This window comes from Choloepus didactylus, chromosome 2 (genome assembly GCF_015220235.1).
Source record: "Choloepus didactylus isolate mChoDid1 chromosome 2, mChoDid1.pri, whole genome shotgun sequence".
Lineage (NCBI taxonomy): Eukaryota > Metazoa > Chordata > Mammalia > Pilosa > Megalonychidae > Choloepus > Choloepus didactylus.
The window spans coordinates 245,478,608-245,492,307 of NC_051308.1; positions in this window are offsets into that span (position 1 = coordinate 245,478,608).

The window sequence follows — 13,700 nt, forward strand, 5'->3', positions numbered from 1 at the left end:
ATTTTTTTCTCTTATGCGGTAAGTATCAACAGATGTCACACACATAAACGAAGCCATTTGGGGACCTCAGTAACTTTGACGTGTATAAAGGGTTTCTGAGAACACAACATTCAAGAACCACCAATGGACCCACATTCCTGCACCTGGAGTTCAAGGCCATCCACATCATTGCCCCAGCAGACTTTTCCAGATTCCCAGCCCTTGGCAAGTCCCCTGTTCAATCTGTCACATCCACTCCCCGCTCCATCCTTCCAGCTTCTCTGGCTCCTTTCAAACTCCTAGCCCACTCAAGCCCCAGCCCCTCAACAAGCCCTGAGCTCTCCAGGCCACACGAACATCTGCATGCACCTTGCCAAGGCTTCCCTCCAAGACTGAAATGACAGCGGGACACGTGTCCTCCATGTGGCTCTGAGCAGTCCAGTCATCGTGAGGGAAGACACATCTGCACATGTCCTGATGGTGCCGTGTCCAGCCCAGAGGTGTAGTCATGGTGGATGGGTAGTCAGTGAGTAAGAGAATGGAGGGCTTCCTGACCCTAGGTCCCCACTTTAGGCAGGAGCTCTCTGGCTTTCCTCCTGGACCTGGCCGGGAGAAGGAGCCACACATCCCCCCAGATCTCATTAGCCTCCAGACCCCCTGGTGACTCCCCAGAGGTCCAGAGCCTGTTGGGAGACAGATGACCAAGCTGCCACTGTCCTCCCGAAGCCTGGGGAAGCTCATTGAAACCAATCAGAAATAATCAATATGCCTTGTACCCTTTTGAACTATAATTAAGAGTATTCAACTAAATAGCTACATTAAACTGCAAGTGGCATTTAATTGGTCCAGGATAATCACAATTAAGTGGAATGACATAAGAGTAAGTAGCTGAACACCCCTGGAGCTTTGAGGGCTGGGGCACTGGGTGGGGCCATCTTCTGTCTGCACTTAGGGTTCCAGGAACTGACACCCAAACCAGCACCGGTGAAAGTGTAAGTATTACCAGCAAAAAAAAAAAAAAAAAAAAAAAAAAACAGACCCTGTCTTTGTGTGACACTCCTAGTTATCTATCCATAACCTGCTATCTTCCAAAAAGGATTTTAAAACTCATTAAGCTTTTTTACTTTTTGCATGTTTTCCATTTATCAACTCCTTTTAGACACACTCAGAGTGGGGAAGATAGTAATTATCCCCACGCTTTAAATGAGAAGATGAAAACTCAGAGAAGATGGAGAAGCCAAAGCTTGAACGCAAGTCCTTTCATGCCCACAGAACCAGGGGCCAGGCGGCTTTTCTGTTCCTTTGGTCACTTCCTCCTCCTTGGCTCTCTTCTGCCATCTCTGAAAGGTAGGGAATAGGAAGATGTATCAGCAAGGTGACACACACTAGCTGCTGTAACAAACAGTGCCTGAAGTTCCTTGACTTAACATTATGAACATGTATTTCTTGATGGCCAAAGTACAATTCAGACTGGGTAGTGCTCCTGGGGGCTCTCGAAGCTGTGACTCGGGTATCTGGACTCTTACAGCTCCACTCTCTCAGAATTCCTCCCCTCCAGCCACACAAACTTGGGGGCGGGGGTAGGGGTGTATGGGAGAAATTTCTTTGGCCAGAACCCAGTCACATGGCCCCAAACTTTTTGCAAAGGAGGCTGGGAAATGCAGTTCTCCGGTGTGTCCATGGAGGAAATGGCACCAGTCTCTGCCACAGCCAGCCCTCTAGTCACCAATATTCTTTGCATTTTTTTCTCCCATACAGATAACAACCCAAGGCCCAACCTCTGCACACAGCAGAAGTCTTCTCCAGCAGGTCTGGATGGTGGGCAAGTTCTCTAACCTCCACCATGTGCACACATAGACCCAATAACTGACAGGGCAGCCGCGAGGGACAGGGTCAAACTCTTGTTCAGAAAAGAGAGCTTCCCCTTCCAAGAACACCCTTTCCCTAGACATTTTCACATTCACTCCTTCTCATACTTCAGTCTCTGCCTGAGTATCTTCTCTTTACTGAGGTCCCCTGTGAACACCTGATCCACTACAGCCTCCCCAGCCCTCTCCAGTCCCTTATCCTGCGTTGTTCCCTTTGTGCCTCTCATATGTGTGCATTTTACTCATCATCTGTCTCCTCCACTGAAAGAGGACAGGGATCTGGTCTTTATCCTTCACAGTGGCATCCCTGGGACCTAGAGCACCTCTGATACATAGTAGCAAATATCATTTGAGTGAATACATGATAAAAAGAGGGGGCTTTACTAGGCCAGCGTTTCTCAATCTGCTGAACTCTACTTACATCTTCAAACTGTGGGTTCTGCCGTCAAATAGTCGGAGGAATGCTGCAGGCTCTCGATATGACAGCTTGGGAAGGTCCCATGAGAAAGAAAAGTGTCACCTCAATTGACCCAGAGTTGCCCAATTTCTTTTCAGCACACCACAATTTCATATTATTTTGCATTAAACCTGTTCTGCACCCTACTGTCACTTTCAGAAACACTACCCTGGATCAGCTCTAAACTCTTTTTCACCTTTAACTTCTCCTAAGTGCCAGGCACTGAGTGATAAATTACTGACTTAAATGGACCTGGCCCTGCTTCACAGAGTTCATGGGCTAGAGCTCTTGTGTCTCCCAGAATGATTTGATATCGTTACTTTCAGGTTTATGGAAGAAAAAAACAAGGCGTGGATTATGTCACACAGCCAGTCCTTGCCCTCGCCATGCTCCCCTTGTCAACATGTGGGGCCAGGCTGCCCAGTCCTGCACCAGCATCTGCACCCACAGCTAAGATCCAGGGACCCCCAAATTTAGTGGAGGCAAGCAAGGCAGGTGGGCAGGTGGAAAGATCTCTGTTTCTAATTCCAAAATTGTGTTTACAAGGCTCAGCTATGCCCCCTGTCAGCAGCTATACAGCAGGGAGCTTAAAACTCCTGCTGCAGTCAGCAAGTGCTTCCCTTCAGGCCTCGGCTGATTCCAAAGCAGGACTCATGTCTTGGGAACAAACCAGGCAGTGGGAGCTCAGGGCCTGAGTTGAGGGTGGGAGGGAGAGCCTAAACAGAGGCTGCCACCCTCCTCCTCCCACCTCCCCAGCCAGCCCGGGGTCCAGCAGCTGCTGGAACTGCCTACCCAGCCCGTGCCACCTGCTGGTGTCAGCACCCAGGGCTGGAGTGGGTCCTTGGCCACACCAGTAAACACAGCCAGGCAGCCTTGGCTCCCCTTCCAGTTACCACTTCCAAAACAGAGCATCTGAAGAAACAGCCACTCTCTACCTGAGCCTGGAAGCTTCTCAGCTCAGAAGGAGCTGATGGGGGGGCCTTGGCCAGGGGAAGCACCATTAGACTCAAAGAGACCAGCTTCAGCTGCTCCAAGCCCACTCCCCACATCACCCCTCCTTTCCTCTCCTTTCAAGGTTCTGTCCCTCCTGGTCATAAACCTAAGCAAGACCCACCCCCTGCACCTCAGTTTCTCTTATTGTAGGAGGCGAGCTCCCCCCCAAGTCAAAAGACAAATCTGATTCTTCAACATCTTTGCTTTTACCAGGATTTGACCAATCCTGGTGTAAGGACAATCCCAGCCACATCTGTTCAAACAAGGCCTCTGGGGGGCTGAAAGAGATCACCGATGCTTCACCCGCCTGAACTGTCAGCCCCACAAGGCCAGGCTGCAAGCCCGTCCTGCTGATTGCAGGTGTCCCCAGGGCCTGGTGCACAGACAGCCTTCCACAAAAGTTTGCAAAAAGAAATGCGTGCATCAATTTCTCCTGGTAACTAGCAAACAAATGCCCAAGCCAGGACTGCCTTAGATTTTAATCTGGTGTTGCAACTTCACTTTTGTCTTTCTTCAGTTATGATTTGCAGCTGAGATTCAGCTCTTTCCCACATCTTCGCAAATGAGCTGATATTTTCTCCAATATATGGACCATTTGTCCTAAAAGAGACATAGGAAATCATAAGCCACACTCCTGTGGACCTTCAACTTACCAACTGCTTCCACCCCACCACGTTTCAGGGAGCCCCAGAACACAGGGCTGGCAGAGCAGCTGACAACCCATCCCTGATTTACAGACGATGAAGCTGGGGCTCAGAAAGGTTGAGTGGTGTGCCCAGGTTCCCCAGCTAATTGGTGAGAACAGAGCCGGGACTGGACCTGCACCTTCCACCCGGCAGCCGCCGCTACCTGGGAGATCGATGCAAAATTTTTGGAGTCATACTCAGTACAAGAAGCTGGAGCCGCCTTCCAAAAGATTCCCGCAGAAGTCACTTGCTCCATGGAAACAATAATGGTGGGTATGAGCTGGATAAACATCCCACGAGGGAAGCCAAGGGTTACTCAAATGCCAGTGTTTTTCCAAATTGGGGACTGAAGACAGCTGTTCTCTTTAGCTCGTGCCCTGCTCATTTCCGCTTCTCCAGCTCATTCCACAACCCTGAGATGTAGCTAAGTGCAAGGCAGCACTAAGGCTTGTTTCCAATGAGTTAAATGCCCCATAAATGTTCCTCTGCTCTCATGGACACTGGAAAGCAAGCTCAGTGGCTGCTTTGATATGTTAAGGGACATGATGATGTTTTAATCTCAAAGATGTTACATTTGAATTCAGACTCCTCAGTTCTGTCCAAACAGATCAGCCTCCGGGCAGCATCCAGCCTCAGCCTCCTGGGGAAATGCACTTCTCAGATAAAATGGGAAAAGAGCCTCCTGCAGAGCCTATGGTCTGGACGCTTTCTTGATTAAAAGCTGAGGACAGCTTCTCCCCAACATCTCTGCTTTCAGGCTCCTGTCAGTGTGGCTCCTGGCTCTCCAAGAGCCCTTCTGCTCTCGGAGATACCTTGTTAAGTGTCTGAAATACTGAGTACTGCTTGAAAGGCTTCTCTGTCGAGGATCCCCTCCAGGGCCAAGCAGCTCTGAAACGTTATCGATTTGTATTCCGCAGTTCAAGAAACCTAATCTGGATCATAAAGGCATGAGTGCCAGACTATAAAGCACAAAGTGTGGTTTTTTAGTGAGGCCCTCTTTCATTTGAGAATGAGTCATTGATCTTCCCCGAGACGTTTCAAGGAAAAGCCTTCAGTGGGATGATCCAAACTCGTTCTGATGCGGCGAGGAACTCAGCCCAGCGGTGGACGGCCAGTGCCGGCTCGGTGGAAGAAGTGGAGCTCCAGCCTCTGCCCACCGGAGCCACCTCAGGGCCCACAGGCTGGGCTGCAGCTTAAGGGATGCACCCCATCACAGCAAGCATCCAAGACAGGATCCAGGAGCAGGTCCCAGAGCAGCAGATTATATTCAACACCCACTTTCCTGAGCCCCAATTTCTCCCCGCCTCCTCCCGTATCGGTCAGGATTCTCCAGAGAAACAAGAGATTTAAGGAATTAGCTCATGTGATGCGTCCAAAATCCATATTCCATAATTCTTGCAACAGAATTCCTTCTTCTCCAGGAAACCTCAAATTTTGCTCTTGAGGCCTTCAACTAACTAGATGAGGATTATCACTTAAATCTTGAGGATAATCTTTACTTAAAGTCAATTGATTGCAGATGTTAACCAATATCTACAGAATACCTTCTCAGCAGCACTTAGATTCATGTTTGATCGAAAAATTGGGTGCTGCCGCCCAGCCAAGTCGACACATGGGCCTCACCTCCACACCCCCCACCCCAGGACTCTCACTCACCTCCCAGGGAGAGCCAAACAAGGCCCTCTGCTACCTCCCAGGAAAGTGCCCCAGGCTCTGAAGCTCTGCCTCAACTCCCATCCCTGGTCCACCTGTGTCTCTCAGCCTGTGGCCTTGGGCCAGAGCATTTTATGGCCAGAAGGTACCTTGGAAGTCATCTCACCATTTGATTCTTTTTCATTCCAACCATACACAAGAAGCATTTGTTCAACAGCGACTGAAGGCCCAACACTGCACCAAGTGCTGGGATGCACTTCTCTCTCCCGGGAGTCTGCGCTTGAGTCTAATCTACTTGGGAGCTGAGGCCAAGGAGGCAAATGGCATTGACTTAGGTCACCACTTCCTAGCACTGCAGCAGCTGCACCTGATGTAAGCACGTTGCATTCTTTACTTCTCTCAAGAGGGGCACAGTGAGTTGAGTTGTTCTGCAGAAAAGGTATGTTCAAGTCTTACACCCCAGTACCTGTGACTGCGGCCTTCTTTGGGAATAAAGTCTTTGTAGATGTCATCAAGTTAAGATGAGGCCACACTGAGTTGGGGCAGACCCTAAATCCAATGCTGGTGTCTTTGTAAGAGAAATGAGAGGGAGATTTGCCATGGAGGAGGCACACAGGGGAGGTTGGCCTTGTGAAGACAGAGGAAGACATTGGAGTGATGTAGCCGCAAGCCAAGAAACACCAAGGATTTCCAGTAGCCGTCAGAAGTGGGGAGAGGCAAGGACCGCGTCTCCTCAGAGTCTTCAGAAGGAGCACAGCCTGGCCAACACCTTGGCTTCAGACTCCTGGCCTCCAGAACTGTAGGAGAATAAATTCCTGTTGTCTTAAGCACCCCACCCCACCCCAGTCTGTGGTGCTTTGTTACGGCAGCCTGGGGGGCTGGGGTTTGCTCCTTGTAATGAGCCTTTGAGCCCTGGTCCTCAATCAGGAGTTGACTTGGAAGTCAACCATGACATCTTTGCCAACCCTTCTGGCAGAGATCACCACCCCCTCCTGTTAGCACCTTATCCTGCCTGCCACGATGAAATGCCATTCTTTGGTCCCATGTCTGTGATGATGGGGAGCTTCTCAGGACAGGGAAGGCTGTCCCCAGGCTGGGCAAAGGGACACAGATATCATTCGAATCAGCCCTTGACTGTGACCTCATCGGGAATTGGAGCAGAGAACTCACTTTCCACAATTCATCCCAAAAGCTGCAAAGTTAAAAATCAAGGGCAGACACAGCCACGAATTCTCACAGGGGGATTCTGGCCCTCATTTGCAAGGACCAAGAAAGCCCTGATGAATCACGACAGGCAGAGGTGTTTCTCCCAACCTGGTCAGGTAAAGCGAGCTCCTTCCACTTAATCAACCGTCCCCACAAAGGCCAGTGCCTCATTTTACAGTTTTGATCAGCAATTTCAAGACCATCTGGATACCGAGGCACTGGAAACTACCACCAGCTCTCAAAGTAAATCAACCTGGCTTCGTCTGTAAGTGAGCAGAGCCGTGCCAGCGTCCCAGGACCCAGCGCCAGGTGGGGCTCACAGAATCGGGTCATGAACCATCACAGCCGGGTTTGGGGTGGTTTATCCAACATGCCCTCACCTTTCCTCTGGTCCTCCAAGCTTCACTTCTGAGTGGCAGACGCGGGCAGGGTCAGCCTTCACTGGGGGCGGGTGGGTACAGAGGGTGCCAAGTGTCCAGTTCATGCCCAGAGTTGTCCGGCTCCCTCAGCCACATTTCCCAGAGGCAGAGTCTTCCCAGGGCTGCTCAGAAGGGTTCAACACCGCTCAAGCCGACCTTTCTTAGCTCCGTGCTCTCTCTTCCCCTGGCCCTTTGCAGGCCAAGGCTCTCCACCTCCTTCAGCCTCCCTTTCTCCATTCCGGACAGAGCTCCTGCTCCTCTCTCCCAGTCCCATAGAAAGCTTTCAGGTTCTGCTGCTGTTCCCTGTTACACAGAGCCCCAGAGCTGAGCTCGGCCAGTCTGGAGCCAGGCCCCACACTTCTGACCCTCCCTCCTCTCTCCCCACCTAAACAAAGCCTCCCTGCCCCCTGCCCTAACCTCTCAGGGGGGTAAACACCTAATCCGATCAACACACACTCCTACAATGTAGACAACAGAGGTAGAGCATGAACTTGGATTTCAACTCATTAATCCAAGAGGGAGCATGTGTGGATTCGAGGTGCCACACAGGCCTGTGGAGAGAGCCTGTGGGCAGGAGGGCCTTTGGGGTCCTAAAAATTTCCCCAGCTACTCATCCGATACACAAGAGTTGGAATGACTTTAGAGTCCAACAAGCCTGAGTTCAAACTGTGGTGTCCCAACCAAATGGCCAAGTGACTGCATCTTACTTTCTTGGTCACCTGCACGATGAAGTGGGGTCCAGATCTCTTACCTACACTTGCGGTATTTTGTAAACTATCAACTGCTATCATCTGTGCTTTGCAAACTTAAATGTAAGCAGTTGTTTCATTCATTTACCAAACTCTGAGTGTCCCTGATGTGTGCCAGATGCTTCTTAGGCCAGTAGTGAAAGCCCCTCCTTGCTCATCCAACCACTTTCCAAATAAAGCAGCCAAGGGCCTGGTTTAGGCAAAGAGATAGAAGGTGAACAGTCTTTGGATTTGTCACCCAAAAGCAAAACTTCCCTAAAAACTGGGAAGAAGAGTGGGATTCCAAAGGAGGGGGAGTAATGAGGGGAGATTCTGAGGACGGAGCCATAGCTCAGGACACTGGAAGAAGTGAAGGGCACTGGCCCGCCTCACACTCTCAGTGCCTGTCAAGACCCCAACTGTAATCTCATCTATTCTTTAGGAATCACAGGCAGCCCTGGGCCCTCTGCAGAATATACTGTCCCTGTTCTCTTGCAATTTGCAGCAGAAACTCCTCTGAATAATTCATAGGCCTTAGTTAATTCAGTTCTCACACGCCCGAGTCCATTTGGATCTCAAACCAAATCATGGTCAAGTTGATACTGTTATTAGCAGTTATAGTATTTAAAAATAACGAAATGTTTTCATGGCATATAATGGATTTTTAAGTACTTTCGTCATGTCAGTTTCAAGATAGCATCTGTGGTTGCCTTCAGCCATTAGTTCTGCTGAAAGTAAGTGTAATAGTTAGCTATTTCTGCAGTAACAAACAATCCCATTTACAAAAAGCATTTGTTTCTTCTTCATTTTACCCAGGGGTTGCAGATTTTCTGTGGCTTTGCTCTCTTCTGCTGGGTCTTCTGGGTTCTGCTGAGGTCAGGTGTCTTTTTATTCTATAACCCAGGCTGAAAAAGATCCTAAACCTAGGCTATGCATTCCGTCTGCACCAGCGCTGGGCCTGCTGAAGTGCTGTGTAGGTAACTTCTGGTCTATCACCAGCAGTTAGTGCCTCTAGCTTTTTAGAAGTTCTTGGTGCCTTGATGGTTGTCCTTGGCAGTCTAAGACAATTCCATTGGGGGAGCTTCCTGCCTCTGCTATGGAGATGCTCTGTCCCCGGGATGCACTGAGAACATCCGAGAGACAACAGGTCCCAGGAACAAGCAGACTTTGAAGTCACGCAAATACGCATTCAAACCAAGCTCCAAGGGTGAGATGGACTGAGCAGCCCAATCTCTCCCCCTGAATGCAGCTGTAACACATGAGCAGAAGGCATGGAACAGCAATTTCAGGACTCCAAAAAGTAAACAATAGCAGGGGACTGAGGGAAAAGGCAAGAATTCAAAATACCATTGAGTCAACAGTGATTTTGCAACTGTATTTCTTCCATTGTCCCCCACTCTGGACTCAAAGATCCAGAAGTGGACCTTGGCCTGGACAGAGAGTTCTCCAGGAGAAGCCCTCTAGTTCTTCTTTGAAGAATGGGAAAGGGATCTTCTAACACGCTGAGAGATTGGGGGAAGTCCCCCACTTCTTTCCTTAATCATCTCATGCCCCAACCCCCAAGAAATGTCACAGGAGAAGCAACAAGAGCCCATAGGAACCTAAAACAGAGAGGGAGGGGAAGCCAACTAAACCCTAAAAGAGTGGGGTAAGCCTCTTTGCTTCTATTCTTTCCTTGTCCTCCCACCAGCTGGCCCCAGATGCAGGCTTAGTTACGGTAAGTGGATGGTAGAATAGCGTAAACAGAGTCCTAGCTTTCTGGCCACAGGACTGTAATAGGGAGCCTCAGGGAGACAGAGAATACCACGAAGATCCCAGAGAGGGAGAGGCTTGGGAACCTTCTGGACTTCCCCCGGGCTGTGCACGTGCGTATCTGATCCTAAGCAGCACAACAAAGACTTAGAATTGAACCAGGCCATAGACCACCTCCCAGGCCTCAGACTGAAGCAGTAACACATAAAACACCAGAGATATTGGAATCCAAATTTTCTCCCTTGAGGACTAAGAAGTAGAGAAGTTCATGTGAATCAGGAGAAGAGGATGAAACAGATATGCAGATAGAAGCATGAGCCACTTCAAAGAGATGACCTGAACACTCTGGCCCCTGGATCCAGCAGTTTCTGAGGCCCATCTTTTTGTTGGCAGACAGGGAAGACAGCCAGATGGCAAGACAGAGCCAGACGGCAATGCTAAGACTGAAAATGAAGCCAACACTGAAACCACAGCCCTCAGGAGGCTGGTCATAAATTGTGACCCGAACATAACCAGGTTGGTAGGCTGCTAAAACAAAAATATCAACATTCTCCATAAAATTTAAACAAGATTCAGAGTCTCGTAACACAATATTCGAAATAACCAGAATACAATCTAGAATTCCTCAGCATACAAGGAACAAGGAACATCTCAACTCCCATGGGAAAAGACAATTAACAGGCACTAATTCCATGGTGACACCAATATCGGGATTGTCTGACAAAGATTTTAAAGCAGCTATTACAAAAATGCTCCAACAAGAAAGGAGGGACACTCTTGAAGCTAATGGAAGGATAGGAAGTTTCAGCAAAGTAATAGAAGATAAAAAGAAGAATCAAATAGAAATTTTAGAATTCAAAAACACAATAACAAAGTTTTTAAAAACTCACTGAATGGGCTCTATAAAGCAGAATAAAGACAACAGAGGAAAAAGTGAATATGAACGTATATTGATAGAAATTATCCAATCTGAATAATAAAGAGGAAAAATGTAAAAAGGACTGAAGGACTGTGACACTGCACTAAACCAAGCTTTGACATTTGCCAGCTGAGTGTCCTTAGAAATTTTACCAAACTTCTCTGAATCTCAGTTTCCTTACTTATAAAGAAGGGGTGACTTTTTTTTCTTTTCTTTTTTTTTTTTTTTTTTTTTTTTGGCTAAATGCCAGCATACATTCTCTCATTAAATCCTGATAACAGCCATTCCTATTTGGAGAATGTTGATGTTTTTTGTTTTAGGTAATCATAACTTCATTTTACAAATAAGAAAACTGAGGCTGGAAGAGGTTAAAAAGCTTTGCTTAAGTAAGTGGCAATGGTGGGGTTTTTAACGCTGATAGGACAGCTCCAGAGCCCACATCTGTACTGTTGACAGCTGTTCTGTTCCCTTCTGAATTGTCACGCTACTGATTGCGGGGTGATGGGGTGAGGATTTCTATTCAGTTCAGCATAATGAGACGGGAACTTTATGGGGAATTTAGGGGCCCAGATTCCGGTCCCTGTTTCATTACAAACTAACGGCATGTCCCAGAACAAGTCACCTCTCCCCTAAGTTTCCTCATCTACAAAATTAAAGCATTGGGTTATATTACCTTTAAGGTCACTGCCAACTCTGACAGTTAAGAATTCCAACCATTTTCCTCCGGTTCTCCAGTGACACGCAACCATTTTTTGAGCCTAGCTGAGGTCCACCAGACATCAAAGGGCATGGCACTGTCCTTGGTGCTGAAGGAGAGATTTGCAAGCCTTGGGAGCTGGCAATTTTCTGAGCTCATGTCTTTCCCTGGGGCTTCCTCCAACCCTTCTGTGTGAGCTCCATTGAGTGCTGACTCTGTTGATAAGCGTATTTCATGCTGGAGGGAGTTGTTCAGGTCATTCCATTTTCTTTCTTAGACTCCTGCCTCTTGCAAGAATGTTTAAGACTTCTCTGCTCAGCCTTGAAATGATTTCTCCCTGGAGATTACTCTTTGCAATCATCTCCTTAGCTACCCTCCATCCAGCTGCAATGCTCAGAGTTCTCTTCCTCCAAGGTTAGCTGTCCCTTAGGCAAGGCCCAAGTCTGCCAGTCTGAGGAAAACTTGGGTTTGTGTATGGCAGAAGGAACCTACCCATGCCCTGGCCCCTCTCTTTGAAAGCTTTCCTGGGTTCTGGACTGTGGGCAAGAGAGTAGAGCTGCTGCAGATCCAGCTGTAAATTCAAGTGGGAAACATCTTGTTTCCCCTAAGCAAAAGCTTTCTGAGATGGGTGACTGAACTAAGTCTGAAAGCCAAAGAGGAACTGTTCATGGATCCAGGGAAGCATCATCTTGGGCAGGAGAGTGGGAGGTGGGTACTGTGAGTCAGCTGGGAGCCCCAGCCAAAGGTTTCCATCTCCTCACCTACTCCCTCCCTTCTGAATTGGTCAGTGGCAGAAACCCAACTCCAAACAACTGAAGGTAAAAGAGAGTTCATTGAAAGGGTCCTGAGGAATGTCACGGAATTCAAGTAAGAATAACTGGGAAGAGCAAGGATTCAGATGGGCCTCAAAAACCAGCTATTGTGGCTGAGGATTTAACCTGTGTTGTTAGATGCCTGAAAGGCAGGCGGGTCTCTGAGTAGTACACATGAATCCAGTATTTACACACTGTCAATCTATAGTGTTGATTTGGCCACCTGCCATATGGGCACACATATACCACATGGTGCCCAGGACAGGGCCTGGCATACAAAGCCACCAGCAAATCTCTGCTGCTTTGCACTGATGTCAATAAATGTCAGGGTCTGTCCTCCACAGCTTCCACATCAAGAGATGGAGGTGAAGCATAGCTCAACTGCTTTCCTGGCTGGATTTCAGAAGAGTAAGAACATGCCCTCAATCTAAGAGGTCATGTAATACTTCACTGGAGCATTATTTTTTTAAAAAAATTGGCTTCTATGGAAAAGGCTTGAAAAGGTGCAAAGAGAGAGAAAAATTTGTTCCTTCTAAGATGGTCCCAAAACACTATAATCTCCTGGTGCTCAAGCTGGGTGATCTTCATAAGAAAAAATGTTGGAGTTAGGAATTAAACATGGCAATTTAAGCCTACTGGGAAGATTGAAAGACTCATCCCCACTCCTCCATGTGAAGTTTCTTAGGAGTTTCAAACAAAAATACACAATTATTGTCCAATCTAGGAACAGGTACCCATTTTTTTCCAGAAAGCCTACCTAGATCACTCTAAATTCCAATCTCTCCCTTTTTGGAACTCCTGAGACTGCCCCACTTAGGTTTGGAATTTCCTACTGGGAGTGGTCATTGCATGGCTGTACTAATTTCCCTGATTAGACCATTTCATTCCATGGACAAGACCTGGGTCTGATCCCAACTCAACTGCCATTGGGCAAAAATAGAATTTATGTGCTTGCTTAACAGAGAAATACAAGGTGGTCTTGCTTCAGGTATGGGTCAACCTAGGGGCTCTTCAGAACTTAGTTTCTCTCTAGTTCTTGGTCCTTCCTTCCATATTATGGTCTCATTATTAGGCTCCAGTTGGTCCCTGACAACTCCAGGCTCACCTCACCCCTAGTGCTCCAAATTACAGGAGAAAAAAATGCCTACCCCCTTGATAAAATTCCAAGCCCAGATTTCATTACATCTGAGAGTCTCTGACAGGAGCACATGCCTACTCTGGGCCCATTGTTAGGTCCATGAAAGTGATAACCTGATTGTCCAGACCTGGTTCATACATTCCAGGAGCTGGAACTAGTAGCAACCTCCCTAAAGCATAAGAAGTAAGAATGAGAGAGGGGTGATTGCCCAAAGAAAGATGAATATGCCAAGGGAAGGGAGAATGGATGACAGGAGCAAAGCTGAGAAAGGTGTCTCAAAGCTTCACTGAGTGTTTGTTCATGGGCCATTGTTTCAGTTTGCTAAAGCTGCCAAAATACAATATAACAGAAATGGATTGGCTTTGACAATGGGGGGTTATTAGTTCACAAATT